At 35.6% G+C, this 18296-nt stretch overlaps 1 protein-coding gene across 5 annotated transcripts in view; it reads right to left on the bottom strand.

Annotated features, from left to right (window-relative positions):
• LOC138335999 (protein kinase C delta type-like) overlaps positions 1-18296 on the bottom strand; it is a 108735-nt gene that overhangs the window by 53554 nt on the left and 36885 nt on the right. For 4 of the 5 annotated variants that reach the window (XM_069285250.1, XM_069285249.1, XM_069285255.1 and 1 more), the window contains exon 2: positions 2112-2168. The gene's annotated coding sequence lies outside the window, so the exon portion shown is untranslated. Of the gene's footprint in view, positions 1-2111; positions 2169-8211; positions 8457-18296 lie in introns of those variants that run through there. The other variant, XM_069285251.1, reaches the window with a different exon arrangement.

Here is an 18296-nt window from a genome sequence, read left to right as displayed (position 1 = left end):
ATTTTACATATGAGAAAATTTTGAGAGAGAAAAAAGTCTTAAATTGACTTTTTTTTTTTTAAATCAGATTGTGTTCCGATTCTTCAGATCTACTCTTTTCCAAAGTTGAATGACAATTGATGATTTGTCAACTGTCAATCAAATCAAAGCGGATACCGCTCATGACTTTGCATTTTGTATTGTGTGCATGGCTAGTATTTCTGACCAACGGTCAATGGTTATACAGAATAACAGAATATCCGTAATGACATAACAAAATTCCAATGTAAATTAATCCCTGAATTCAGGTTATAAAATCAGCATGTGACCTGAATATCTTGTTGAAATGATATATCATGGCGGATTATACATGTATCTTCTTTCAGGTATATGTGAGTTAAACATGACAGCATGTGTCTGTCTTCAATCATCACTGATCTTTGATCATGAACATCTAGCTCCTTATTTACAAATCCATCAAAAGTAATCAGATTCCTTATTTGATGTTGACTTACACACATGGTAAACAATTTATACATTGACAGCGAGAAATCCATGAAATTGATCTTAGTGTTGTATTTCAACACTGACATGGGTTCTCTTTTCTCACTGCACAGAATTTTCTAGTACCACTGTTCATAAAAAGTCAAAGTCGTATCAAAATCCTTCTGACCTGAAGAAATCCCATGTGGAATCTCAACCCCATATATATTCTCACTCAGCTTCCAAACAATAGATGCTGGATCAACATGGAACCAATAAAAACATTGAGCTGTCTATTTCATCATAGATTACGAATCACAACCGCACTTTTATCTCACAGACACTTGACACAATCTTATGACACAGAATAAAAAAATACCAATATCTAGTATTGTTTTATAAGTCCAGGATTAGAGGGAGGTGTCAAGCCCCTGTGCTTTATCTCAGGATGAGCATGAATAGGGTAACTTAGTGCAAAGTGATACTGCATGAAGCCAATTTTTCATTTCTAATGAGAAGATTTAACGAAGCTTATATATATCCTGAAGCCGATTACCTGTACAATCCATTTCAGAATGCAGCATTTGACAGCTTCAAAACACTTTATTTCAATAGTGGAATAAAGTACACTTGATTTTTACAATGTTTCACCTTGGAATGAACCATGGTGAATTCATTGGTAAGTGGGGATTGGGTGTCATGGTGAATTCATTGGTAAGTGGGGATTGGGTGTGTGTGTGGTGGTGGTGGTGGGGGGGGGGGGGGGGGGGGGGGACAAGGGGGGGGGGGGACAAGGAGGGGGTTTTGGTTGGAGTTTCAAAGATCTTGATCTCTTTTATTCAATCCAGCTGTGTCAAAGAAGATTGATAATAACAATGTGCAAAATGAAATCAACAACTTTTCATAAACTTCACAATAACAGTCAATGTATAGTGATGTCATGTTATTTGCAAAATCAATAAATTGACCTTTGAGTCCAGCAAGAAAAGAAAAGATGCAAAAGTTATTTCCCCATATATTAATCAGCTCTTTATGATATAGCATCGCTCTTTCATCCTGATATCGTCGTATAGTAATTAGGTTAATGAACTTAATAGCATCGCACATTCTAATCTGAGTTTACCTAGCGATATTGATCAGCCCGGCAGACTCCTATGAGATCAAGATAATCGTATCAACATTACAGACACCGGTGAACTTCATTTACTAATGGCATCGATAGAATCATTTCTTCATCTGAGGTGCTACGAAATTTATATATATTTGCCTAGTAAAAAATTATCTAATGAATATCCATTTGTATTCCCAATTGAATGAATCTGAATATTAATTTAATATAATTTATCTAACTTTAAATAATGTACCCCTGGAAAATCGTAATGAACTATTCCAACCATTGAATCAGGAGATCTCAAATGTGTTTTAGTGGTGATTGAGTTAATATTCTTAAATCAGTACAGTTAGAATTAAATCTTTCATGTTTTAATGACTTACAATCAATGAGACTTTTTTTAGTTCTAAAAATGGAACTCTTTTGAGGTAAAGGTAACAAATGAAGGTAACATACATCCTTAAGTCTTATTGTCATATTAAGACATTTTCTCTGTTAAGTCTACATATAATAAATGTTTCTAAGCTAAATCACTTACCTTTTTTATCAATGCATGAATGTAAGACCTCAAATATCAGCAAATGTATACAGATTCCTGGAAAAAACAAAGAACTTTTTGAGACAATTTATCAAAATTCAAGATAAAGTAGTTCTTTTTATTTTCAACCCTCAAAATTAATATCATTGATTCCTCTCTAGTGCACAAACTTAAATACCACATTTCTTCTGAAAATGTACTCTCCTGTAATTAAATAGTTCAAATTAGTAAATATTTTGTAACTGATTGATGGCAAAAATCCACTTCTCAATGTTAAAGTACAACAGTTTATGGTGAGCCGTATTTATTTCATCTTTAACTATTCCACAGATATGAAAAAAGTAGCTTTTATGATCCATATTTCACAGATATGAAAAAAGTAGCTTTTATGATCCATATTTCATAGTTGACATAATTGTTTTCAGATATTACCTAGAAAATCAGGAACAACTTTAAGTATACCATTCCAATGTAAAATTGTGTCTTTGGAATGAAACGGTTTAATTATTACACTGACAAGGAATTCAAGGCCATGCAGTTGTTGATCGATCCCAATAAAAGCTGGAAACTCATTCAGGTATGAAATTAGGGTTTAATTACTTTGATGTGAATCACTGAATCCTAACATGAATAACAAACCCAATTTCATATTGATATCTCCATAGCATTTCAAATCAGAAACAGTCTCCATTTTATATACCTAGAGTAAGAGCCTACAAGCTTTAGGATTAGCTTTCATCAGGTAAACCTGACGACCGTAATTGATTAGTGTGATCGATTTCATACCATTTACCTCAACTGAATGCTTTAACAGTAAAGCCACAATCTGTAGAAAAAGTTCAAATACCTAGGATTTAAGTCTCCGATACAATTGATCTTTATTTGGTTTTGTTTACTGCTTTTGTTCATATCATGCATTAAGTAAATATATCAACATTGCATTATGTAAATATTCCTAATTTTAATATCTTATATCTCTTTATATGCTAGCAATAACCTTAATTAAAACTAACGTCAAGAGATGGTTACCATGGCAACACCCAGCACAACATGAAAATGTCGCCAACTACTAATTGCAATCTGAATCAATGACTTGCGTGTTCAAATCAAAGAATTCATTAGAATTGGTGAAAATGTTATGGTGCAGTTTATTGGGCTGATTAATTTTTTAACCTTCAACAAAATTACACAGAATTTGTCTCATCTCCATGGATCAGTTCATTAATTATAGCAGTGTCAACATAGTGCATTCTGAACTGAAACATTTATTATTTAATGAATAAAAACACATGTCCCTTTGAATGCACAAATATAATCATTTTACAAAAGTTTACATAACTAAAATATGTGTTTTAACAATAAACTAACTAGAATTATATGCTAATGGCTAACAAAGTACCCCTTCTACCCCTCAATGGAGCCAAAGGCAACTAAGCAACATGTTTCTTTTGTAAAAACGACCATTTTTTTTGTCATATTGCTCGAAACCAGACATGCTTACCAATGATATATCCATACACAACTTTTGATTTATGTTCATTATGACGCTTCATTTGGTAATCATACATGGCAAACAAAAATGAATATTGTAAAATGCACATCTCCTCAAGAAGAAGATTGAGGGCCAATGACATCCCCTTAGCACACACCTTAAAAAGTCTCAATCATTTTGAGATTGCTTAAATAGCTTTTTAATTAAATTTTGGTCAAAATGACTTTATTACAAATTTATTGCACATTTTTTTAGCAATATAGTCAATTTGAGGTACAGGACTATATTGCTCATATAAATTTTCCATAAATTTGCATATGTATGACCTTTAACCTTGAGGTAAAGGTCATGATGATTTTAAGTGAGATTTCAGTGTATCAAACCTCTAAATTTTTCTCTACCAGCTATGACGTGTACAGACAATAAGGAGCCATTATGGTTTTAAAGTGGGTTATTCATTCCTACCTACAAATATTCGTTCCTAAAACAAAAGATTTCATGAAACCAGTATGAGATCACTCAATGGCACCCAAAATGGCTCCCATAAATGATATTACAGAATGCTGTCTCTTGTTTTATGGCAAAAGACATTGCCACTTTTAGTGGTGACACCTTTCCTTGGAGATAATGGTATTTTTCTACAAGTACATTTTATACTACAAAAAGTAAAAGGAATTTTTTATGGACTGTATATTGACAAAATGACTGCAGTTAATCTGAGAGAAGTTCAAGAGCTCTTGACATTTCTTGAAGAACAATTTTACTGCAGTTGGTAGTATTTGTTAGTTCTTGGAAATACAATAGTAACATGTAGGCATTTTCTGTGATAATCGGGACCTTTAACAATTACTGTCACTAGGTAACTGATTTGTGTAGATTTATTAGGGTTTGGGTTTTATTAGTTTAACGTCCTATTAACAGCGCAAGTCATTGAAGGATGTACCAGGTTTGTTGGTAGAGGAAAGCCTGAGTACCTGGAGAAAAATCACCGACAGCAGTCAGTACCACATGGGATTCGCGACCTATAATGTCATAATATGTCAGGACAACTTCATGGCCACCGCAACCTCTACATCGACCATGCCCAGGATGCCAACATAATGATAACAATATGAACTATAAAACTTCCTTAATCATCAGACTATTTAGTACAATTATATACTATGACCATATATATATCCCTTGCTATATTGTATACCGTATTCGACCCAATAAGCTTCCATGTTCCTATAAGTCCCCATCCTCCTTTTGAGGACTCAATTTCAACTGATGGGCATAAGACCAATACTATCAAAACTGTATAGGATTGCAATAATTTCATCTTATTATGCACCTTTTCATTTTTTTTTCATTTTCTTTTTTTAATTTTATAAATGCCCTGGGCGCTTATTGGGTCGAATAGGGTATGTCTGTCAGCTGTGGCTTAAACATTGTGGTCTGGAAATAATGTAAACAAATATTTATGTGTGATTTCATTCGTGCATCCCAAATGTTAAGACCACAAAAAGAAATCGTCACAAAAAGTAGAAACACAGAAGATTAGATCATGAAACAAAAACTTAATTGCTGCGAAAAATGTACCAAAGATGGAAATATGAAATAATGTCACAGATATAAAAAGTTGATTTACAGTAGACAGAAAGTTTTAACCATTATTCAGAATGATCTAAATGTATCACATGATTAAATTTGAATTTGTATAATATCAATTTCTTTCGATGAGGTCGGTAATCATTTGGAAGGGATAACTGTGATTACGGTATAACAGCAATTACGTTATTTCTTTTTTAATTTTTTTAACTGAAACAAAAAATACGGAAAAAGTATAAAATTAGCATTATTTCAAAGTTTCTTATGAAGAGATTGTGGCACTCATTTGGAAAGGATTTTATAACTGCAATTATGGTATTTCCTTTTGAATTTTTTTTTAACTGAAACATAAGAAATAGGGAAACAGTACAAAACTTGCATAATTTCAAAATTTCTTATGAAGAGGTTGGGGGCACTTATTAAGCATTAATTATGACCTTTCCCTTTTGATTCTAATTCCATAACTGAAACATGAGGAATAAGGAAGTTTGGACAAAATTTGAAATGTGAATGCTATACAGATATGGAATGTTGTCATTGCTTTGAATGTCAATATGATACAGGATGAAGCACACTATGGCAAATTACACTAATACATTAATGGGGGACAGGTTTGTTTAATGAGCTGGCTGTACATTCCTGAGGCTTGTAAAGCCACATTGAGTACATCATTTACACGCTCAACACATGTGTACTGACCCTGAACTGATTATGTGTGTATCTCTACTGACAGTATCTGTTCCTGCTGGTATTGTATAAGTTGGGAGGGGATAGGTGATATTCAGGGGGAAGGGGAGGGGTAATTTTGGGAGGGGAGAGGGGGTGATATGGGGGGAGAGGGGTAATATGGGGGGGGGTGATATTGGGGGGGGTGATTATGTGTGTATCTCTACTGACAGTATCTGTTCCTGCTGGTATTGTATAAGTTGGGAGGGGATAGGTGATATTCAGGGGGGAGGGGGGTTTAATATTGGGAGAGAGGGGTAATATGGGGGGTGATATGAGGGGGAGCTGATTATGTATGTATCTCTACTGACAGTATCTGTTCCTGCTGGGTATTGTATAAGTTGGGAGGGGATAGGTGATATTCAGAGGGGAGGGGGGAGGGGGGTTAATTTTGGGAGGGGAGAGGGGGTGATATGGGGAGAGAGAGGGGTTAATATGGGGGGTAATATTGGGGGGGGGGGGAACTGATTATGTGTGTATCTCTACTGACAGTATCTGTTCCTGCTGGTATTGTATAAGTTGGGAGGGGATAGGTGATATTCAGAGGGGAGGGGGGGAGGGGGGTTAATTTGGGAGGGGAGAGGGGTAATATGGGGGTGATATGGGGGGAGCTGATTATGTGTGTATCTCTACTGACAGTATCTGTTCCTGCTGGTATTTTATAAGTTGGGAGGGGATAGGTGATATACATGGGAGGTAGGGGGTTAATATTGGGAGGAGAGGGGGGTATATGGGGAGATGATATGGGGAGGGGGTGATATTCATGGGGGATGGGGCTGGATTGTAATATTGGGAGGGGGGTTATAGGGTGGTATTGTACAGGGGGATAGGGGAAATATGGGGTGGGGAGGGGTATGTGAAAATGGGGAGGATGGGGGGGTATTCTAGCAGATAATAGGATGTAATAATGGTTGAAGGTAGATGGAAGGAGTTATCTCCCCTCCCCCCCCATTGGGACACCTTCACCACCATATTAAGACATCAGTAAGATGACAGGGTGAATTAGTGAAATGGTGAATAGGAGACGTATAGGTAGGGGGAGGTGGGTGACCGTGAGGTACCATGGGTGGGGAGATGTGACCATGAGGTAGGGTGACCATGGGGAGTAGGTAGGTACCATGAGGAGGGTGACCGTGAGGTAGGTGACCGACCGGGTGGGGATGGGGACCGTGGGTGATGTAATGGAGGGAGGTAGGACCTGAGGTAGGTGATGAGGTAGGGTGACCAGTGAGGTAGGGTGTGACCACTAGACCATGAGATCAGTAGGGTGACCGTGAGGTAGGTGACGGAGACGTGAGGTAGGGTGACCGTGAGGTAGGGTGACCGTGAGGTAGGGTGACCATGAGGTAGGGTGACCGTGAGGTAGGGTGACCGTGAGGTAGGGTGACCGTGAGGTAGGGTGACCATGAGGTAGGGTGACCATGAGGTAGGGTGACCGTGACCGTGAGGTAGGGATAAAGTAAGAGATGCGATAATTCAGGGAAATGGTGGAAGAAAAAAGAAGTATAGATGGAGGAGAAAATAGGATATATAATTCAGTGAAATGAGAAGTATTTACTAATGCATTCCTGATTTATCAGCATTGATAAAGCAAATCATCACTTGCATTTACAATTATCTTTTTTTTTTTTTTATTAAATTGATTTACACTGAGCAATTATAACTATGATGAAACTGTGAATTGACACTTTTAAAAGAAATTGATGGAAATTACCCTATCTAAGTTATAGTAAATCCTTCATGCATCCTGTAATAAAGGATAACAATTAAATACTAATGCTTCAAAACAGCAGTAATTTATAAAATTTTTGTCTAATTTTTTGTATAAATTTTATAAAACTCATAATTCACCTCAAATGAAAATTTTCAGAAATGAAAAAAGGGGTTAAAATACTCATTAGCACACAGTTTTGTGTTAATCAAAATTCAAGTCTTCAAAATTAACTATATATCTATGTATCATAATTGTGTTACCATAAAATACCGACAGCTGTATATTTTATACATTGAAAATTATTTCTAATTAAGGCATATTTACAAAGCTATTATTGAACCACTATGAAATATACAACGTTTGTATATCTTGATGATGTGTTAAACAGGAAGTTTATTGTACCGTGAAGAACAGGAAACTACATACTTGTATACGTATATATCATAATCACGCTTATACGAAACGTCATATAAACTACATGTGTTTGGTGATGAAAAACCCCAACAAGAGTTTTAATTCAGTCAGATAATATGAAGAAACAGTAGAAAAAGTTATGAAATAAATCTTTAAATACTTACTAAAAATAAGTAATTATAACGTTCCTCCATTGACTACATACTTGTGAACCGTAAAATGTAAAACAAATCTCACAGAATTCGCTCCAGTTTATGAGTAAAACTTTTTTTAACAAGCTTCCAAAAAACACAGCTCCTTCTGTTGCATGACAGACTTGAAACCAAACAGCTGAAGAACAGAATGCAAGTCAAACATTCTGGTGGCTAAGTTGTGTAGGGATATCTCTCACAGTGAGCTATGGAGGAAGTAAGCTAAAATACCGAAGGGCAGGTGTAAAATATGGACTGGCTACAGTAGCATTGTCACATTTCACAGTTGAATCATCCTAGTGTAAAATATGGCCAGGCATTGTCACAATTTTCACAGTTGAATCATCCCAGTGTAAAATATGGACTGGCTACAGTGGCATTGTCACATTTCACAGTTGTTTTGTCCCAGTGTAAAAAATGGACTAGCTACAGTGGCATTGTCACATTTCACATTGAATCAACTCAGTGTAAAATATGGACTGACTACACCGACATTGTCACATTTCACAGTTGAATCATCCCAGTGTAAAATATGGACTGGCTATAGTGGCATTGTCACATTTCACAGTTGAATCATCCTAATGCAAAATATGGACTGGCTACAGTAGCATTATCACATTTCACAGTTGAATATTCTGAATGATTTTGAAAATTGTAATCTGCAGATCATATGATCATGACTATATTGATTCACAATAAAGTCTAAAATTTCATTTATATTAATTAAAGAATGGGGAAATTCAAAATGTATTCCTTTATTTCAATCCAGGTCACCTTTATTTTAATATATATCCCAAATTTACAAGCACTGTAAAATATGGAAAATGTTTCAATTTAATCTGATAGAGAAAAAAAGTTGATTTCTTTTTAATTTGATTTATTTTAATTACTTTGCTATTAATAATTTTATTATTATTAAGATATCTTTTCTAAAAATAAAATTCACACCGAAATTCTAAAAAAAAAAAAATACCGTTTTCATTTTTTAAAAACGTGGCCTGGAAATTCAATACCTCCGGATCTACTATTACAATACACCCAAAATGGCGGCCATTACGATTGCAAATCTTGTGACATCCATCCGATATAGATAGGCCTATTTAACATTAAAAACGTGAGTAAATCATTTACAGTTGTAGGCAGTATTTGTTTTTGAAGTAATGCTCACTAGCTGTAGTCATAAAACTTATTGAAAGGCCAGCTGATTGTTTTCTAGGCTGCCGGTCGGCTGCTTGACTTCAGCTTACGTAATACACAGACCTGAAAGTGACACCACAAGCCAAGGTGGAAATAGCCCAAGGCTGCTAATTAGGGTCACTGGGGTGTTGGTCAGGGGGTCAGGGAGTGGTCACACTTCTTTTGTTTACTTAATTATCAAGCCACTACCTGGTATTTTGGTAGTTTAGTAGAAGTGGCACTGTCACAATTTTCACAGGGAATCATCCCAGTGTAAAATATGGACTGGCATACAGTGGCATTGTCACATTTCACAGTTGTTTTGGGCACAGTGTAAAAAATGGGCTGTGGGACACTACTACAGTGGCATTGTCACATTTCACATTGAATCATCTCAGTGTAAAATATGGACTGGCTACACTGACATTGTCACATTTCACAGTTGAATCATCCCAGTGTAAAATACGGACTGGCTATAGTGGCATTGTCACATTTCACAGTTTAATCATCCTAATGCAAAATATGGACTGGCTACAGTAGCATTATCACATTTCAGTTGAATCATTATGGACTGGCTATAGTGTTATTGTCACAGTGTAAAAAAATGGACTGGCTAAGTGGCATTTTCACACTTCATAGTTGAATCATCCCAGTGTAAAATATGGACTGGCTACAGTGGCATTGTCACATTTCACAGTTGAATTGTCCCAATGTAAAATATGGACTGGCTACACTGGCATTGTCACATTTCACATTTGAATCATCCTAGTGTAAAATATGGACTGGCTACAGTGGCATTGTCACATTTCACAGTTAAATAAACCCTGTGTAAAATTAAAATATGGACTGGCTACATTAGGTTCTACAGTCCTTACACAGTGTTTATTTTGCCACATATTTCACAGTAGAATTGGCCAATACTAAATACAGACTGGATGTAGCTGGTAAATTTAAAGTTTACTAAATCTGTCTTTCTTATGCTAGTTGTTATTTTCAGTAATAAAATCAGAAAATTGATATGTCAAAAAATGATCAATCATGACATTTTTTTTTTTTTTTACTCATAGAACACTTCTATCAAGAAGATTTTATCTTTTTAACACTCAATCATTAATAATAATAAAAATCTTTCTTTAAAAAAAAATGAGAGAAATAGTTATCTATCTGTACCCTATCATACTTGACATTTAAAGATGCTCCACCGCTGACAGCGCATAAATGATATTCATTATTTGAACAATAATTGGTGTTTAATTGTATATATATATGCCTAATTAACACAAAAATAATGCAAAATAATTTATTTTGCCTTAGGTACATGCGCAATCAGTTCTTCATTCCATATAGGATATAGTGCCAAGGAATTTTTTCAGGATGCAATTAATTATTTTTCGTATTTTTAACTTGACGAGGAAAAAAATTAGAAGCTCAAACTTTTCCATGGTGGTAATGTTGTAAAGTAAGTAACTTTTGTAACTGAAGAAAAATACAAAATCGCCTGCTCTTGTTTTTGATAGTGAAAAAAGACCATTTGTCGGCGGTGGAGCATCTTTAACTCTTCCAATTTTAAACATCTCCGTGTCATCAATTAACCTGAACATATAACCCATTCACCCTGAAATGCCAAAATGAACTATTCCACCATTAAACTATAAAAAATGCCAAAATGGACTATTCCAGCCATTAAACTATAAAAGAATCAAAATGGACTATTCCAGCCATTAAACTATAAAAGAATCAAAATGGACTATTCCAGCCATTAAACTATAAAACAAGAGGCCCAGAGGGCCTGTATCGCTCACCTGGTTTTTTGTTAGTAATTATCACAAGACTCTGACAATAAGAAAAATAAGCAAAATTGACTCCCAAAATTTAATTTTGAATCACAACCATACAATGATGCTATTGATACCATACAAATATGCTATCCAAATACATAGGTTCAGAGACAAAGTAATTTATATGAAAGTAGTAGCCTAAATTGACCTTTTGACCTCTCGCATCTATTGCTGTCTAAGGCTCCCGGGGGTCATGCCCTATCATTTGTACAATTTCAAATCCCAACAATATAAGGATGCTACCATTGCATTATAAGTGCTCTTCCATTCTTAGTTGCAGAGAACAAGTCGTTTATATGGAAATAGCTAAATTAACCCTTTTGACCCCACCCTTCAGGCCCCTGGGGGTCAGCCCTATCATTTGCACAATTTTGAATCCCCACCCTATAATTGATGCTACCATTGCATTATGGGTGCTATATACCATGCTTTAGGTTTCAGAGAAGAAGTCGTTTATATGGAAATAGCCAAATTGGCCCCTTTTGACCCCACCCCTCAGGCCCCCCGGGAGGTCAGCCCATCATTTGTACAATTTTGAATCCCCACCCTATAATTGATGCTACCATTGCATTATGGGTGCTATCCCATGCTTGGTTTCAGAGAAGAAGTCGTTTATATGGAAATAGCCAAATTGGACCCCTTTTGACCCCGCCCCTCAGGACCCCTGGGGGTCAGCCCTATCATTTGTACAATTTTGAATCCCCACCCTATAACGATACTACCATTGCATTATGAGTGCTATCTCATGCTTAGTTTCAGAGAAGAAGTCGTTTATATGGAAATAGCCAAATTGACCCCTTTTGACCCCGCCCCTCAGGCCCCCCTGGGGGTCAGCCCTATCATTTGCACAATTTTTGAATCCCCACCCTATAACGATACTACCATTGCATTATGAGTGCTATCACTTGCTTAGTTTCAGAGAAGAAGTCGTTTTTATGGAAATAGCCAAATTGACCCCATTAGACCCCGCCCCTCAGGCCCCCAGGGGTCAGCCCCATCATTTGTACAATTTTGAATCCCCACCCTTTAAGGATGCTACCATTGCATTATGGGTGCTATCCCATGTTTGGTTTCAGAGAAGAAGTCGTTTATATGGAAATATCCATATTGACCCCTTTTGGTCCCGCCCCTCAGGCCCCCGGGGGATCAGCCCCATCATTTGTACAATTTTCAGTTAGTAGCCCATAAGGATGCTACCAGTCAAATTTTGTTGAAATCCGACCAGCAGTTATGGAGAAGAAGTCGATTGTTGATGGACGCCGGACGCCGGATGCCGGATGCCGGACGCCAGAAGCTGCGGTATCCCATAAGCTCACCTCGGTCCTTCGGACCAGGTGCACTAACCAGGACCAGATGAGCTAAAAATCAAAATGGACTATTCCAGCCATTAAACTATAAAAGAATCAAAATGGACTATTCCAGCCATTAAACTATAAAAGAATCAAAATGCATCTTCATGGGTGAACAGGTTAACGTTACATTAAAAGAATTTAACTGACATGTTATTGAAATCAAATCGAAAATGTCATCTTGTCTATCAACTGATTTATTCATCAGGTTGGTTTCAAAATATGTTAAAACGACATTGGAAATGTACAATAGCTATTGATTTGTCCCATCTTCGGATAGTTGTGACATCATATTTGATGCGATACTTTTGATGTCAAAATGGTCAACTGATGGGACTGATTGATTGTTTCTTGTATCATATTTGTCCTTTTAAATAATTGATAAGCCCCTTTCACCAAGCTGTATTGCGTTTTTCCTTCTAGGATTTCAATAATCCTCCATATTTATAACATTTCTGAAATATAAATTTGTCTCTCTGGAATAAGCACCTCTCACCTAGCGTAAAGCTGGTATTTATCCTAAAACTGCCTCCTCTCAGTCGACATAAAACCTACATATAACATTTTTTCAAACTAGAACTGTCACCAGAGAGTGTGCGACTAATACCCTTCGCTATACAGAACAGTTTATTCAACTCCACTTTATGACAGGGTTCTGTGTACCAAATTTTATCAAAATCTGTCTAGTAGTTTAGGAGGAGTTTGCTGGACAAAGTTGTATCTACAGACAGACAGACAGACAGACAGACGGACGGAACTTTGTTGTGGTTGGGGGGTATGGGGGGGGGATGATAGTCTTGATAATCTTTAAGGCCTTGTTGGTCAGAGTGATTAAGATGTCCTGACACAAGTCCTTCACCATTGAGTTACGCATTTGAATGATCAGAATCCTATGTCAGACAGTTGACATAGGTTTACTGACAGCTGGTTGTTGGTTTTTTCTCTGGGTACATCCAGTCTCCTCCACTTCATAAACTTGGCATATCCTTAAATGACCCTGGCTATTAATAGAACGCTAACCAAACAAACCGAACCAAATAAACTCAAGGCAAAAATATCTTCAAAGCTCTACACTATGATATGTATACAAACATATCATTTTATACAGTAGACTTTAAAACTTTCTGAAATGTAAACAAAATTATATATACATTAACGTCTCATATTTGATGTAAACTCTCAAACTCGCCAGGCAATATCACAGCTATGTAGACTAAATTCAGCGATAATCACATCTACATTACTTTAAAAGCCGAAGGCTGAGAAGAAAGTGTTTTACACCTGTTGTCCTCGTTAAGGTGACACAGGTAACTTTCCATGGACAAGTAACCAAGCATAACAACATTGACCTACATTTTAACCTTTTAAACCTTCAATAATCACAAAATCCAAAGCTTAACACAACAACGTAGAAGAATTAGTTAAAGTTCCACTGATTCTTCAAAACAATAATGTTAAAAATTCTACAAATTGTTGATCACCGATATATCATTTGAATGTTATGAGTAATTTTTGATTAAAGGTAAATAACGTTTACAAAGAGAAAATCTTTTGATGAGGTCAAGGTGACAACACTTTGGTGTACATTTTCGAGGCTATTAGATCCTAAGTATGTATATATATATATACATATATGATGAGTTTTATTTACACATTGAACTTATAATGGCCCCAAAACTATCTACAAATCATAATATGTACATCTTGCCAGGTAGCCAAGCAAACATTTATGTTATAAAAACATGAGATGGGAGTATAAAAATGGATACATTTGACAACTGGTTCCCACCGAGACGCCATGACACCTATTATATATATTAAGACTAGTTTATGTCAATATTGCATGTGTTTTGTAAACCTCACAGTGTTTACAAACAAAATGGCTTCATTATGCAGTGAATTTTTCACCTATCTTTTCCACACAATAAGTGGCTCCACAGTCTTATATGTGCCCCAATAAAGTCTCACCAGTCCACTTAAATGCAGTCTGAAGTACCACGTAGCTTCTTTTTTTCATTTAACTTTCAAAGTAATCTGTAACTTAATTGTGCAAATTTTTTTTGAAAGTCCCTTAATTTTTTTTTATCATTTTAAGTGCGCTGGTCGCTTATTGGGTCAAATACAGTATTTATCCTCTTATCGGAAGAAATCAGCATTGTTAGAGATATGATAAATGAATATATACATGTTTATGTACATGTACATTAATATTTATAATCAGTCATATTCCATGCATATATGCACCAAGGATGCTTATCAATTGACCAGTATACACTTAAAATAATTTTGCAATAATATAACAATAGCTTAATTTACAAAATCACAATGTCTTGGGACTTATTTATAGGATTTTTATAGGCCCATGTCCTTCTGTTAGTATTTATATCTTTATATCAAGCTAAAACCCTTGATGGTATACATAAACTTTTGTCAAAAGTATAAGTAAAAAGACAATAAGTCTGCAGTAACGAGGCTAGGTCTGAGAAAAAGTCTATGTTTAGTAGCGATATAGCCCATGTCTAGTAATAAGCCCATGTCTATTAATAAGCTCAGTTCTGGTAAAAAGCCCATGTCTGATAACAAGCTCATGTATGGTAATAAGCCCATATCTGGTAAAAAGCCCATGTCTGGTAATAAGCCCATGCCTGATTAAAAGCCCATGTCTTGTAATAAGCCCATGTCTGGTAATAAGCCCATATCTGGTAATAAGCCCATGTCTGGTTAAAAGTCCATGTCTTGTAATAGGCCCATGTCTGGTAATAAGCCCATGTCTGATTATAAGCCCATGTCTGGTAATAAGCCCATGTCTGGTAATAAGTCCCATGTCCTGGTAATAAGCCCATGTCTGGTTAAAAGCCCCATGTCTTGTAATAGGCCTTTGTCCAGTTATAGGCCCACGTCTGGTTGTAAGCCCATCTCTTGTAATAAGCCCATATCTGGTTTATAAGCCCATGTCTGGTAAATATACCTATATTTGGTAATAAGCCCATGTCCAGTAAAATGTCCATGTCTGTTTTAAAATAAGTCCATGTCTGTTAATAAGTATGTCCAGTAATAAGCCCTTGTTCTACAATAAGTCATAATAACTATGTGTTAGGTTTGATTATCTTTCTGTTTCCATGGTTATCTTTAGCAATAAGCCTGGCTATGTATATGTAGTATTCATTAAAAATATGCCACAGCTCTATATAAATTAATCTCTCTTATCTGCAATGAGAATTATCTGATTTTTACATAAACCCTCACTAATATGTACTTATCCCCTATCAAGGTCGTTTGTTGCTAAGAGACAGTTACCCTGACGAGTTTACTATACAATTAACATCTTGGCCTATCATACTAATTACATTAGCAACTTCCATCATCAGTTTTGTTACTTCACTGTCTAATTATAGCACTGCATGTGCCTGAAGGGCAGGTGTATACACATATAGTGTTGTCACGGATACAAGTGACAATCTACCATGTGATGTATCTACACCATATATGGTATTGATTTTGGTATAGGTGTTGCACTGTCATTCCCAGAATTCTCTGGGGCCACACCATCTGTTCAATGGCGACCTCATCATGACCTTCATGCAAATAACCGCAGAGGTTTTTAATACCTAGAAAATCCAAACTTAATTAATTTCTGTGCATACATGATACATGTAATTCAATTATAATATGGTTGTGCTCCTCATATCTATTAAACCATTACTGGTTTAGCACTATTAGTCACAAAATCATGTCAATCTTTAGTATTTTTTAATCGAACCAGTGAATTTAAGCAATATTTATTCCATAAAACATCACATTGTGGGCAACATAATTATTATTCTCTAAACACTCAATAGCCATCACCTTATGACTAGTTAGTATATGTCTCTTTGTTATTTTAACCATTTTCAACCAAGTTCTCATATCATGGGTACATAAAAATGAAATTAAGGAAAAAACTGAATTAAGAATGATAATATTTTATTAATACTTCCTTGCGTTTCATGGAACATAAGCGTTATGGGCATGTAATCAGGAAGCAATGGTGCTATTTCTCCTTTGTATAAGAAAAACAGCATCGTCGTTCTTAATGCACCATACATGATAATGCCACATAAAGTTTTCATAGTGATTCTTTGTATAGAAAACATCACACTAAAATATGAGATTATGGCGGTACAGTCCTCAAGTTTTGGTCTGTATGTATCCTCACCATATCTTCACTTTAGCCTCACATATAGTGTTACATACTCTATTTCTCTCATGAGATGCTAATCTGAGTGATTTATTGATAATTGAGAGATCTTATGATATCAATTGAGACGCCTGATAATTGGAATCCTTAGTAAAGTACTGTGTTTTTCACATTGCCTGGTGTATAGGTAATTCAGTGCACACCCACAACCACCACCTTATACCTCAACTTCAAATGGAAAACTTGTTACAATTTCAAACTATTAGCGTATCACGTTCCAATCAGGATATAAAATTGTATTCATTGATATGTTATTTTTTGAATGGAGGTGAAATCCAAAACAAACTGTAAATGGCTATAACTAACACTAAGCTGCATGACAATTGTAATTTGAACGGCTAACAGCTAGATGTATTCAAATTATGAAGATGCGACCGCAGCACGATATAATAACACGACATCATATCTTAATATACGCGTAATTTATAAATAATTTTAAAAGTATTTGTAATTCGTTATGTTTATTCATGGCAATATAGACCCTGGTACCCCTTGTACCCGCCCACCGGTACTACTAAAGCCCACCCATTGCTCGCTAACAATTGTGCTCGTTGACATTTCTTTAGTGATTTGTATAAATCTTTTTTCAGAATAGAAAACGACGTTACAGCAGTTAATGGCACTTATTTGTAATAAAACAATATTTATTTTAATATACTCGAGGACTTATTACAAGTTCTCTTTTCGTTTTCGTCAAAATATTGTTGACATTATGTTTTCTATAGAGGGACCACTGTTAATAAGCTTTAAGACTTCGATCTGGTAATGATTACTATACACAAGGTATGTGTATCCGTTCAGCATTGGACTATCTAATTTTATATAAGGTTCTTGGAATAAAAATCAATTAAAAGACAATGATAAATAAAATCTGAATAATAAGATAAAGTATTACACATGAACATGCGAATGAGTCGATAATCATTCACCAGATAAAATTTGGCAGATTTGTATTACCGTAAAATATTGATTTATATGTCTTAAGCATAAGCGATTAATGAAACGCAAAAATTCAGGAGATAGGAATGTTAATTGACTCTCTATCATCTCACTCTTCTGTCAACTAATGCAAAACAAAGCACACTTCTATGTAAACATGGCTTTCAATACAGTCTTTTGTATCACTGCCAATATCTGCTTATTACTATGACATCTTTTCATCATACTGCTAACTAGTCAACAAAGTGTTCTCCTCCCACAACACACGAAATCAACCATCTAGACCGGAAGGACTAGGCAGAAATAATGAAATTCTATTCGATACCATTTACAGAGGGGACTGCACGACAATCTCATAAGGATCCCTTCGTATTATAAATGGTTATCACTATATAATTAACTGCACCAACAGAATAGCATTTCGTAACTGCCCCCACAAATACATGATCGTTCATTCAGTTTGCCATTCCATATGACTCTATAATGAATTGTACAACATTAGATTCCTGTTCGTAGTGT

The sequence above is a fragment of the Argopecten irradians genome, chromosome 12 (genome assembly GCF_041381155.1).
Source record: "Argopecten irradians isolate NY chromosome 12, Ai_NY, whole genome shotgun sequence".
NCBI classification, from domain to species: domain Eukaryota; kingdom Metazoa; phylum Mollusca; class Bivalvia; order Pectinida; family Pectinidae; genus Argopecten; species Argopecten irradians.
The sequence above is the reverse complement of the archived record's forward strand: the minus strand, read 5'-3'. Positions and strand labels throughout refer to the sequence as shown.